Source organism: Diadema antillarum, unplaced genomic scaffold (assembly GCF_040938485.1).
Source record: "Diadema antillarum isolate AM-2024a unplaced genomic scaffold, OU_Dant_1.0 scf00000104, whole genome shotgun sequence".
NCBI classification, from domain to species: domain Eukaryota; kingdom Metazoa; phylum Echinodermata; class Echinoidea; order Diadematoida; family Diadematidae; genus Diadema; species Diadema antillarum.
Window position 1 is genome coordinate 1,286,493 of NW_027270993.1, and position 13,483 is coordinate 1,299,975.

Genomic DNA, 13,483 nt, shown 5'->3' on the forward strand with positions numbered 1-13,483 from the left:
AAACTCTTGAATAAATCCCATAAGGATTGGAACAATCATCTCCCAGCATTTCCACTGATTCCCACTGATCAGTTACTAGCCTTCCCCTTTAAGTGAAATAATTATTGTTTCTAACCAATGACTTCGTTACATCCCATACAACACATGTATGCCTATCACAAACTTTGTCCTTACTGTACCTATCAATTCTGCACCACTCTGAATCATGCTTGCATGCGAGGCACGCAAGAGTTCGTTCCAATCTGCATACACATGCACTACATGTGTAGGCAAAAAAAAAAAAAATGATTGTGATTTCTGAGGCTATTAGTTATCATGTTACTTGCAAAACTTCTTAGAAACGTGTCTAGAAGGTTAAGCAGTACATGGAGTAAAGATGAACTCAGAATGGAGCAGAACTTGAGTGTGGAAGAGTGTATATAGCACATCCACAGCTAGATATGATTTAAGACCAAACCACAAAAGTGAACTTGCTTAGAATGAAACATACTGGGGAAGAATGATGTTTAAAGGCCAAGGGGATGGCTAGTAACTGATCAGTGGGAACGTACGGGATGATTGTTCCAATCCTTGTGGGGTTCATTTGAGAATACATTGATATCTATTGTGTGAAAATTGTTTCCTTCAGAATGGCCTCATATTCAAGTAATGTACAATTTGATTACCCGTCACTGTACAGGCATGCTAACCTGGAAACATTAATCTGCACATCACTTGAATATGAGACCATTCTGAACAAACAAACAAACAAAAAAAAAAAATCACAGAAGAATGTACCAAACCATCTTTATTTTACAAAATGATCATCTGTCGTGGCCCATGTGCAAAATATGGTGATGATGGTTTACACTATAATGAGGATACGGAATGAAGAATATTTGACCTCTGACCCCATTTTACACAGCCAAGATGGCATCTAAGCAAAAAGTGGGTAACTTGTGAAATGATTCTTGCAACATTGTCCTTACGGTTGCAAAATATGTGAAAGATAGGACATGTATTCACAAAGATACAGGAAAAACACTTGACGTTTGACTTTAATTTACCTACCCAAGATGGAGTCGGATGAAGTTGTAGGCTAATCCTATGAAATCATGTTCATGACATGAACTAAACTTGTGCAAAATATGGGGTTCATAGGACTTAGCAGAGGAAATACACGAAAGAAAAATAATAAATTCGAGGATTTGTATAGCCTGACAAATTAGATGATCTATAGATTTAAAATGGAAAGATCTTATCGAATCAACAAAGACAGAAAAAGAAAATTTTGTATCTTTGAACCTCATTTTGAGATACAAGGTACATGGCGTCTGAGGAAAAAGCCATTATCTTTATGCAATGATCCTCTTGACAAGGTCTATATCTGTACAAATTATGGGACCAATAAATATGCAATATATTTAAGAAGATACACAACAAAATTCGTTTCATCCTTCACGCTACTTTAGACGACCAAGATGGCGTCTGATTAGAAAGTTGATTTTTCATGAAAAGATCCATATGCCATGGGCTAATTGTGTGCAAAATATGGGAGTGAAAGGGCATGCATTTACCAAGATACAGGACGAACCTAGTCTTGGCCCTTGACATACCTCGCACAGCCAAGATTGCATCTAACGGAAATACAGAATGAAGTATATTTGACCTTTGACCTCACTGTGCACACCCAAGATGGCGTCTGAGCAAAAAGTGATTATTTTATGAAATGATTCTTGTAACATGGTCTTTACGTGTGCAAAATATGGGAAAGATAGGACATGTATTCACCAAGATACAAGATGATACATTTATGACCTTTGACCCTAATTCAAATACCCAAGATGGTGTCCGATCAAGTAGTTGTTACTTTATGAAATAATGAACGTGACATAAAGTAAATATATACCAAATATGGGGGTGATAGGATATGTTTTTCTTGAGTTATTGCAAAGGAAGTTGCAGAAAGAAAAAAATATCTCAATACATCGGAGATAACCTTATTTCAACCACGTTTTTTGACATGATTCTGTCTTCGTACGAAAAACAAATGGCACACTAGCTATAGCGCAAAGTCTCAGCTACAACATGTTAAAATCTGGGAGGAATTCACCGAAGGGTAAGTGAGCTTGTGCTCGATAAACACAATCATGTCAATTTTCACATCTAGAAAAAATCCCTCCCATAGAGATAACACGTCATAACGAAGATAAAGAAAAAAATACATATGACCTTTGACCCCAATTTGCACAGACAAGATGACATCTGAGCAAAAAGTGGTTATTTTGTGAACTGATCCTTGTAACATGGTCTTTGCGTGTGCAAAATATGGAAAAGATAGGACAGGTATTCACCAAGATACAGGATGAAACATTTATGACCTTTGACCCTTATTTACTTACCCAAGATTGTGTCTGATCAAGTAGTTGTTACTTTAAAATATGGGATTGATAGCCATTGTTGTTGTTCATAATACGATATATTGCACAGAAAGTAGTAGAAAGAAAGAAAAATAAAGAAAAAATTATGTTATTTTATAGAAATTTGAAGGAGAAGCATAAACAAATCAGAGAAAGATAAAGTTAAGAAAGGGAGATTAAGACTAACTAAAGAAAAAGAAAAAAAAAGTGTTTGAAAAAAAAAAATTATTGGCAGGGGTGAGCCTCGAACCAGGGACCTTAGGATTACGAGTCGGATGCGCTATACAATGACCTATTTCATGCTCCATAGGCCCTGTGTATTAAGCAAAATGACGCTGCATCGAAGCCGCGTGCCATTTTCAACCAAGTTTTTCGACGCGATGCCGACGTCCTATGAAAAAATGGAGGGCACACTTACGATAGCCCAAAGTCTCAGCTACAACATACTAAAATCTGGTAAAAATTCACCGAAGCATTAGTGAGCTAGTGCTCGAAATAGATAGTCATGTCAATGTTCACTGCCAGAAAAACTGCTCTCCCATAGAGATAACACGTAAACTGGTCAAATCTTACAAGGATACTTTCAATCCATTTTTACGAGGCAATAACGTCATCCAATCAAAATATTGTTTTTACATTAATGAAAGAGCATTTCATAAGCTACAACATACTGAAATTTGGGTGAAAATTAGCAACGAATAAGTGAGATACGCTCGAGTGAACTTGTAATTTGATGACGTCATTTTGAAAATTTACTTTTTTTATTTTATTAAGAAATTTGATATCTTTTCATCATTTTTCAAGCATCGCCAACCCATGAAATGACATGTACAACTCATCAGCTTTCAGAATATGTAAAGAAAATGGGGGATCACCGTCCATCCTGACGAGTGAAATCGGATTTAAAATGGGCGGTTTTTTGGCATTGTTGCACTGTATATCGCCATTGACGCGCGCGCGTAATTTCAACTTTGACGGGTCCGTATGACGTCATATTGAGTCGGATTGACTTGAAACTTCGTAGAAATATTCCTTGACATTTCAGGCAGCCGATATGTGTGAAAAAACGGGAAATTTCCATTGCATAAGAGCTGTGCGTGCGTATATGCGCGCGCGCGTACGCGTCCGTCTAATTTTTTCAATTTTTCAAAAAATGCTCTAAATGGTCTGAAACGTGTGCAAAAAACATTTGAGCTCGATTTGAGCATGCAAATATTTCAACGCGCGCGTACGCGCACGTTTTAAGGTATAGATGAATTTTGAAAATACAAGTAGAATGCGCTTGACTTGAAATATATGTGACGAAAATTTCATTGAAAAATTTCATTCCATTAATGAGATATGATTGAGAATGTGTTTTCATATAATGACGTCATAGTGACGTCACGGTCGACTGATCACTTTGATTTTAGTTCGATTGCCGTCTTTGGGAGACGATACATATATGGTGTAAGTTTGAAATTGATAGGAAAAGGACTTTCTGAGCTAATCGATACACAACTTTTGGGGAGAAATAAGAAGAAAAAGAAGAAGAAGAAGAAGAAGAAAGAATCCGTACAGAAACAGAAGGTGATCCGAGAGGATACTCGGATCACCTAACAAGCAAAAATGGAAGAGGTTAAAGAGGAAGAGGAGTTCCTCCTACTGGTGGCTAGCGAAGACTATAGGAGGGGCTTTCCGGGGCACATCTACATAAATATTGTATAGTGGAACAATACTCTAGATATACACATTATGATACATCATGTCAGTAGTAGTTCACAGAAAATGTCAGAACATACAATGTACTACGTGTCAGCTGCCATTTTCATGATTAGCTTGAGAAATGTTTATTTTTCATCTCGTTTGTTTGAGGTACAGTGTATATATATATAACTTGTTGTTAATTGATGCTGGTTTTTTTCCCCCTGAGCATTATACCCATGTTAAGTCTTTTCGATCCCTCCAACAATTAGTAATTGTTCTCACCTCGCAACACGTTATCGACACTGAACTTAAACTATGGATTTCCTTAAGCCCATAGATTCAAACGAGTAGAGAAAGGAAACGCCATATTGGCGGGGTTTTCATATGACGCACGCAGTACTAAAGCATAAGTAATAGGTTCAAAACCGAGTATTCTTTGCTGAATACGTTCGAGTTATGACATAAATCATTTGGGATTGAGTAATATTATATAACGATTTTACCCACTGTGTCTCAGAAGCTACATTTCTGTGGTCATGGTGCTGCTGGTTGTTGTGACTTAATTATCAGTTTTTACTATTAATGGTTAATGTTCTCAAAGTATAAGAGTGAAACATTAAATTCTACTCGAATCCTTTATTGTTTATTGATTTATTGTTCAGGTTGCAAAATTATAACAAAATCACTTATATTAATCTAGTTTATATGTATATTTTCATTATTGATCTACAATTGATTCTTAAAACGGCAACTCGTTTTGGAAGACTAAAGTTCATGTTTTTCTCTCAAATTTGCATTTTTTATGTAAGACCACTTTTTTTTCTTTTTTCTTTTTTGCTGTTGTGCGAATCTAATGAATTCAAATTCAATTTGACATGTTTAAGACCAGTTTTAATCTTGTATAAGATGTGTAGTAAATTACAAGGGTATTAATATGACTGTGAGAATAATTAGAATGGTTATCATTTGTGCAGCAAAATTCTGCAAAAACATGATGAGTTAACCATCAAGCATTCATTTGGGTTGAGGAAAGGAAAGACTGCGCACTATGTATGTTGGATTAGGACATTTGCTGAATAATCTTTGTATAACCAAAATTTCATGTCAACTGGTTGTATCGTGTCCGGTGTTGTCTGAGGCAAACGGAGGACCTGAGCTCGATTCCCGCTCAGTGCTTACGTCCTTGAGCAAGATGTTTTTACCCACATTGTCCCTCTCGACCCAGGTGTATACCTGGCAACGCTGGGGGTAATGATAATGGCAGGCCCTCTGGTAGAACATGGCAACACTGAAGAGGCTACCCTGGATAAAGAAGAAGACCTCATTATGAATAATGCATTTCACACCACAGATGTATATCACGTGACCAATACATTCTATTATTATATTCATCATGGCGCTACAACTGTTATAGCTCTATATACATTCATCTAGTACACTCAGAAAAAAATATTTTATGATCATCTCTATAAATGTTTCTCAGGGTATATTGGAGACTGGCCAATCCGAAAATAGTTTATGGCTGCGTGACAACTTTTTTATCATCTCCTGTTCCCATTGTAAATTCCAAGGGCGGGAATGTGATTAATGTTAGTTGGTGGATGTATTTTGAGTCCACATCAATATAAAGCGACGTTCGATCGAAATGTACGTTTTGTTTACGTTGCTGTTCAATGGTTCTTTACTCTTTGTTGATTGTAGTGAAAGAAACTCATTCTCTCATTCGACAGGTGGGTATGGGATTGTAAGGATCTGTTAATAATTGATCCCGTCGGCTGATCCCCAAACCGGGTGCAATCGAAATCAACTTAGGGGGGATTCGAACCGAATTGATTGCGATCATTATTTGGACGTAGTTTCTTCTTCGTTCACGAGGAAACGGACAATGGAACCATTCTACACGGGCTACACGCATGGCGACATTTTCAGCTCATACCATTGATCCTACACAATACACCTTACACCTTCTAATCATGAACTGCAAGGCAATGGCTATGTAGATTATTTCGGAAAGTTAAAATGTAGGCACATTATGGCCAACAGCTATAGCCGCCATCGTGGGACTACGTAGGCCTATGAGGAGCATAATTCACGACAGCTTTCGTTTGTTTGTTTGTTTGCTTGTTTGTTTGTTTGTTTTTTAGAGTGTCTCGCCGTACAGGTTATCTTTGAAAACATGCTCCAAAATCCTCGAATAGGGATGGTTCCTAAAGACATGGATTTTTCCGTGTTATCACCGTTTGGCTTGATACAGTGCTTTCATAATTATAATTTTCTCTCTGGGCAATCATCAAATAACTGCGTCCTTCGAGCAACGAGGTGGTCGTATTGTAGGATTATCTGCTCAAAGGGGCGAACAATTGTCTTCAACGCCACCGCGACCAAACGACTGGAACAAGACACTCCACAAACAAGGGAGTCCAACTAACAGAATGTTGGCTTCCGTGCCAGTGCCCCCGCGAAGTATCGATCGAGAGATAGCGATTAAAGAGAAGGGGCTATACACTAAGTCAGCGTAAAAGGAGATCGGGATTATCTAGACATCGCTAGATGCAATCGATAAATGACTACACGGTAATCGTGACCACAGTCCAATGACGTACATCTTGTACATCAGAGGAACAAGCAATGAGGTGTTACGCTTCTTAGAGATTCATAACCTCACCTATAGCCTGACGCTCCTATCATTGTCATGTATAGTTGGACACGCCATCTTTCGTTCGAAGATTTCTACGGTCACCTTACTTTGATGTTGTTAAACGTTACAGAAGAGAAGAGAGGGAATATTGGTTGGATTTCTGTTGACAAGTTGATGTTTGCTGAAATACCCCTCAGGGATTGTCGGCCGATCACCAAGACAGCAGCGCGAATTGTATGCGCAGCCCTGACATGCAATCAGTTGGCCGTAGCACACTGAACCCGGATGAGGTCTGTGCAGCTTATCGGATCTACGGATGAGTCCCTGAAGACATTCAGTTTCCAGGAGCTCAAAGTTAATCTCGTATATACATGCAATTGGAAACATTCCAGGAGGAATTCGTCGAAGAACGACCAACACGACCAACTCTTCCTCAAAGCAAAGGAAATTTGACGAGCAGACAGCCTCATGTCAACAAGTGTGTCTGCCTTTACACGATAAAACATGACAGCTCTTCTTGGATAGATGTGACATCATCGGAAATGAAGAAACGGTGATGTTCTGAGCCATAAACTGTCTTAAGACACACCATTGGTCATCTGCGGGACTGGGGACTACACATACCTTTTACTCGTCATTTCCTCCAATGAATGAAGTCGAGTGTGGAATGGTGTCAGAGTCATCACACAATGCACCTCTAGAATCATCTGCAAAATGTCGGCAGACGTTCACTCGACAAGACATGCTCGGCTCGTCAAGCTCAAGGTATCAGGAAGTGCACTTCAGTGCTCATTGAGTCTCACACGCCTTTCTTGTTCGTAACTATTCAACTGATACCACTAAATACACTTGATTCCGTATGAATTTTGAATGCCGAGCTCATTATCGAAATCATGTTAAGAAACGCAAAGCTGCAAGTGTTTGTCATAATGATGATAAAAAAATAGATACAAAACTCCTTGTATCATCATTCCTCAAAATGATTATAGAAATGTTATCTTTAAGACTCGAGCCGTATAAATATAGTGTCTTCGTAATCCAAATTATCATTCCTTTTTGTTCCTAATATTCCATTTGATACCAAGTTGTCGATGGGCAAATAATTCAATGGCTGGAGACGTGATATTACATAATATTTATCATACCTATCATGGTATTTACAAATAAACTACTGTAACCACATTCAGTTACAGTGATCACATCGAAGAAGAGATACATTCATGAATGGATTTCATCGTTATCACTCGTGTGTACGATTTTATGATGTTCCATCAGGCATGCACAGAAGCCGTCTTAGCATTTTCACTTAAAAACATCACTGTCTTGAAAGACTCACACATGTAAAATTAATTTCATCCGTTTAAATAGTGTTCTCCTTAATCATGTCTATTTTCAACGCGAAACAATTTTGTTTACCCTTCCTTGCTGAGATTTTAGTCAACGTTCGATTTCACTTTACATCCAAACATACAATGGAGTGCAATCGTACATCGATGGATATCGTTGGTTATGCCAAGGAGGCGAGGTTTCATACTTCGCTCCCTGGGTATACCCTATAGTTGACCCAATCTTGGAGTATTCCCGTGTTGCTGTCAGCGGCACACCTGACAACGCTATCTTTGCTACCTCCCATGTCTCCGGAGAATCCGTGTATCGCCTAATGTTCGGCGACATTTTCGCCCGCCCGATCGAGTTCATTCGTTTTCCGTGTTGCCGTCGTCGTGACATACTAAACATGTTTGGTCTCCCATTCCGTCTGTCGAGTCAGATGTAATCTGACATTTCGCGGCACGCCGTAGAGCTCTGCAGGGGTGTAATTTGATTTCGTCGAGTTATCGCAGGACCATAAGATGCTAGTTTGGCAGCGCGTCTCTCCGGTGGCGACTTCTGACACCTGCGCGGTAGTTTTCTCACGCAGGCAAAGCCTAATATAAATCTGCTGCCTCCACCCCACTTCCAGATTTTGCCACTTGAGAAATCACATCGATGTTTTACATTATTGTTTAACCCTGGATCTTCTTGCATATCCATTGTCTTACACGCAGGAAGTCCATATGCCTACCAATGATGGCGCAAGACTTTGTTTTCCTCTATGTCATATTACTGTCTGTATCGTCTTACAAAATTTTTCCTGTTGGTCCTCACTCACACTGGAGCGATATTGACAGCTAGGTTTTAGATTACATAGACTGTTATAGCGCTTTTTGTTACCCCTCTGAAATTTTAGCAAGTTTGTCTGGCGATGCCGTTAGGGATCAAGATGGCACGTATGAAATTCCTGCCCAGAGAGCCAGGTGTGAGAAAATATTTTACTGAATTTCTTGTCGTTTTATTGTAATGTACGATTATATAATATTAGGTTTTCGTCCACTCGCCTGAAGATGAAGACTTTTCAGTGAAATGATGACAATAAAGAATGATCCAAGATGATGATGATGATGGTGTTGATGAAAAATTTTAACTAGTTCGGGTCCTATAATGATTCACCTTGGGTAGCTTCTTCAGTGAAAGCACTACACTGCCAGAGCGCTCTGCCGCATAGTAAACCTACGGAACGTTATAAGTGCCACCGAGGAGATGAGACAGTTCCTTGTCTTCTCGACTTCTTCGGCTCCGAGAAGGCGAAAAGACGAGATGTGAGGATCTCGTCACCTCGTCCTCGTGGGGTCCGAGAAGGCGAGATACGAGATCTCGTCTCCTGGACTCCTCGGAGTCAGAACTTCTTGGGTGCGAGCTTAGCGAAAAGACGAGCTTTGGAATCTCGTCTTCTCAACTATTCGGGTCCGAGAAGGCGAAAAGACGAGATGTGAGATCTCACTTTCTCGATGGCATGCCTCCGTATTAACCCCTAGTCCTATGGAAGAGGTGTCAAAATATCCTTGTTTTACACGGGGAAGGGGGAAATGATTGTGGGTCAAAATCTCGTCCCAGAATGGAAAGACCAGGCAGTAACCACGACGCCACACTTACGTTCACATCACTAATTGTACGATTTCTTCTTCTTCTTCTTCTTCTTCTTCTTGTTCTTCTTCTTTTTTTTTCTTCTTCTTCTTCTTCTTGTTCTTCTTGTTCTTCTTCTTTTTCTTCTTCTTCTTCTTCTTCTTCTTCTTCTTCTACTTCTTCTTAGGGTAATTTGCCTCCTTCAATCCTGAAGATTCTTGCAGATATGCATATCTGCCGGTTCATTTGTTTGTTCATTATCTTTTTTTAAAACTGACCACTTCACCGGGATTTCACTGTGCTCTTTACGAAAGAAGTGAGAGGGTTTTTTTTTTACGTGCATAGGACATAGCTCTCCTATACACATGAGACCGACGGCTTGTAAGTCTCCTACGAAAGAAAACTTAACAACGACGATAAAGTGCTTTGCCGTAAGGCGCTGTACTGCCTGGCTGGCTGCGGGATTCGAACCCCACGGAAACCCCGCTCAGCCACGACAGCTCCCCCTTGGCGTAAGATCGTAACCAGTAACAGTTATGTGTTAATAATGACGTTCGATACACCAAACGTCATCTCCATCACACGCTAATATCTCGCAACTCAACCTTCGAACTGACGTCGTGATTGAAATGAAAACAGTCAAAACAATTGAGATAAAAATCTTCATTTCATGAGGATATACGTGCGATAATGTCTAATGTTTTTCCTACAATAATTTTTACCATTTGTTTTTCAGCTTGCCGGGCCTGCAGCCGGGAGTTACGATGGCGGCCAGAAGATGTCCACTCAAAAGCGCAAGGTATGTACAGCTTCTAATCAATGCTAACCTGTTACTATATTTCAGTGTATTTGGCACGGAGTCTGGAGAACGCTCTTCTTGATCCAAACTCACAGCCCATACAGTTTATGTTGGTAAAAGGTTTATGTTTCAAACGGTGCGTACCAACCTGCATAAAATGACTTGAAGTAAATCGATGTCGGTATATGTGAATCTATTTTACTTCTGTGGTGACCATGCAAGTAACAACGTATGCAGTGAATATATTTGTGCTCTTTTATTGTCTCGCCAAAGGTGTACACAGAACTGGTAATTTTATCATGTAGTATTATGTAGGATTTCGGAGAAGAGCCCACCAACCTTTATTGAGAATGTGTACAAGAGGTTCAATCTATAACGTATCAAAAATTGTGTTATTTTATTTTTAAGTTATCACAAATAATTCAGATTGTGACTGACAAACAGCAAGCTAAAATTGGAAGAGGCGGAGAGAAAGAAGGTGAAAGTGGTCAGTCGATACTGGAGAAAAGAGATCCTCGCTCGGCTTGGCCTGCATCCAGAGGGTCAATCGACCTGAAAAGCAAGACTGACCTGTTCGTTGAAACAAAAACTAAACCGGGTGGGATACGTGCGATTTCGCCACAAAGAAATCCGTGTCAATCGCGTGGCCAAGTTCATGCGGCCAAGGGAATTAGGGTACAAGGCTTTTTAGTGGTATCGCAAGTTTTTGAACCATGTGCAAGGCATCAGTAGGAAGGGATATGTCGCGTAAGGCGGTCACGTCACACAGAAAGTTCACTATTATCTTCCAGGGGGTTAGACCCCACGCGCTCGTGAATCTGTCCCCGGGCTTTCCCCGTCACTCACCCGCCGTGCGTCCGGCGATGAGTAATTACCATACCTCCCACAGCTGATGCGCTTTTATGCCAATAATCCCTCCATGGAAGAAGGCTGTATGATTTCGTTCTTTGTCAGTGTTATTGAGTCTCTTTCCAAAAATAATTGATACCATTCAATTCCCTCGGGTCTGATACAGCCTGTCTAGTGTATCAGAGGACAACGGATCGGCAGTCAATACTAAATCAGAATCCACTCAAGCCCGTATATGCAGCTTCTTTAGGAGTTAACACCAATATCGTCTCACCGACATTCTATTTGTTAGTGAAATGGATTACAAGAAGATGATCAAATTCAAGCACTGCTGTTTTAGCCTCGTTCTAAGCAACGAATCTATTATAATAATATCCAATATGTTTCTCTCTTCAACCTATCTGCAATTGAGTCAAGTCTACTTATATTTTATGCATCTATTGATATCCATGTCAAGTAAATTAATATAGTGCTACGATACTTGACACGTGTATTCTTCCCTTTTCTCCGTAAATTCAGTTTCTACACTAAGCTCCTCTCTATCAAATTAGATAATAATATGCAAAAGCCGTGGCTGATATCATTCGGACTATAATCCACATTGGCGATTCAAAGTCTCATCAGATATGATTTGAATGGTATGTGAGTAAGGTCCCCTTAAAATGCTCCCGTTGCACATGATCCGCGCCGACTGCGTTTACTATCTGGATGCATAATAATTTTTTCCCTCCATTACCTGCGAATGAACTACAATGAACTTTTTAACATATGTTCAAAAAGAACCGTCTGGTTAATCCAGTAAGCCCTATACCACACATCCCACTCCCGAGAGTGGTTAATATGTATCATCTTCTAATGTCCGTTACATGTACAATGCTTACGCACGCAACTCAAACAGTACCTGGACAACGTGCCGCTTGATATGTTTTAGAGGAGTAGATAACTTTAGGTGAAAAAACAAGGTCACGCTAGGACACTCGAGCTAAGTTGGTTTCAATACTGTAACATATTTGATGTTGAATCGAGGCATAAACATAATTCTCCATAACGCCATATGTTCATAAAATGATTATATTCAATATGGGGTACAGGACATTTTTCCATTGTTGGAGAGTTGATGGTGTATATAGTGTAATCATAGTTCTACTTTCATTTTAGATGGGGGGGGGGGGAGTTGAAAAATCACTCAAATTGACTTTCGGATATGTTCAATGACACAATATAACGCGCAGAACCTACACATATGCATTAAACGTCATATCTTGATTTTTTATAAAAAGTCACAGTTCCCAAAGGTAAACAGGACCTTTAATAGATATTGAGACATGATAGAACAAACATCGAGAAATTCAATCTACGAATACAAAATGATTCCGAGGTGTACTGCTATTATTCTCTTTTGCGAAAATCCCTTTGAGGAGACGAAGCTATAATTATCTAATCCGACAGCCTAGAAGAATAATTCCGTCTGCTCGGTACAGCGGATAAGATTCTGAGTTAAAATTAAAGGGTCCTGTGTTCCAACAAAACATTATCATTGACAATTATGCTGGCCGCAAACTAAATGTCATTCCAAAGAAATTGTATTGAATGTGTTGAGTAAGCTCGCTCATCATCTTACAGCCACTTCTGTCACTCTGGCAACAGTAGAAGCTATTACGGTTACCATGATCAAAGAAGTTATGGGAAACGACAAATTTACTGTAACATTAGCATGATAAGCATGTCATGTCTCGCCAAGTTACCAGCAGACCTACTAAAAAGTGCAAGTACACAACGTTTCCTATTTCTAAAATAAGACGAGAATTTGACTTACCTTGAGAACCAGTTTTGAAATGAGCGTATATCGCGCATCCCTTATTATAATACAGGCTGCTTGATTCTCTGCGCACTACACAGTTTTTGGCGAACAGATGACAAAGACAGGGTGTTACAAGAGTGAAGAGGATCCCAAGTTAAAACAATCGAATTCACCATAAGCCAAGAGCCGCCATAAGAGTCCGATCATACAAGTTTTTATTGTTTTGCTGATTTTAGGCCCTAGAATAACTTTTTTTTGTGCTGATTTCGTACCAAAATATTCATATTAACCTTAGCAATATTTAAGGAGCCTTTTGGTTCTCTCTTGCCTGCTCGGGGATGTTGTTATCGGCTTGTTTTTCACTGAGCTAT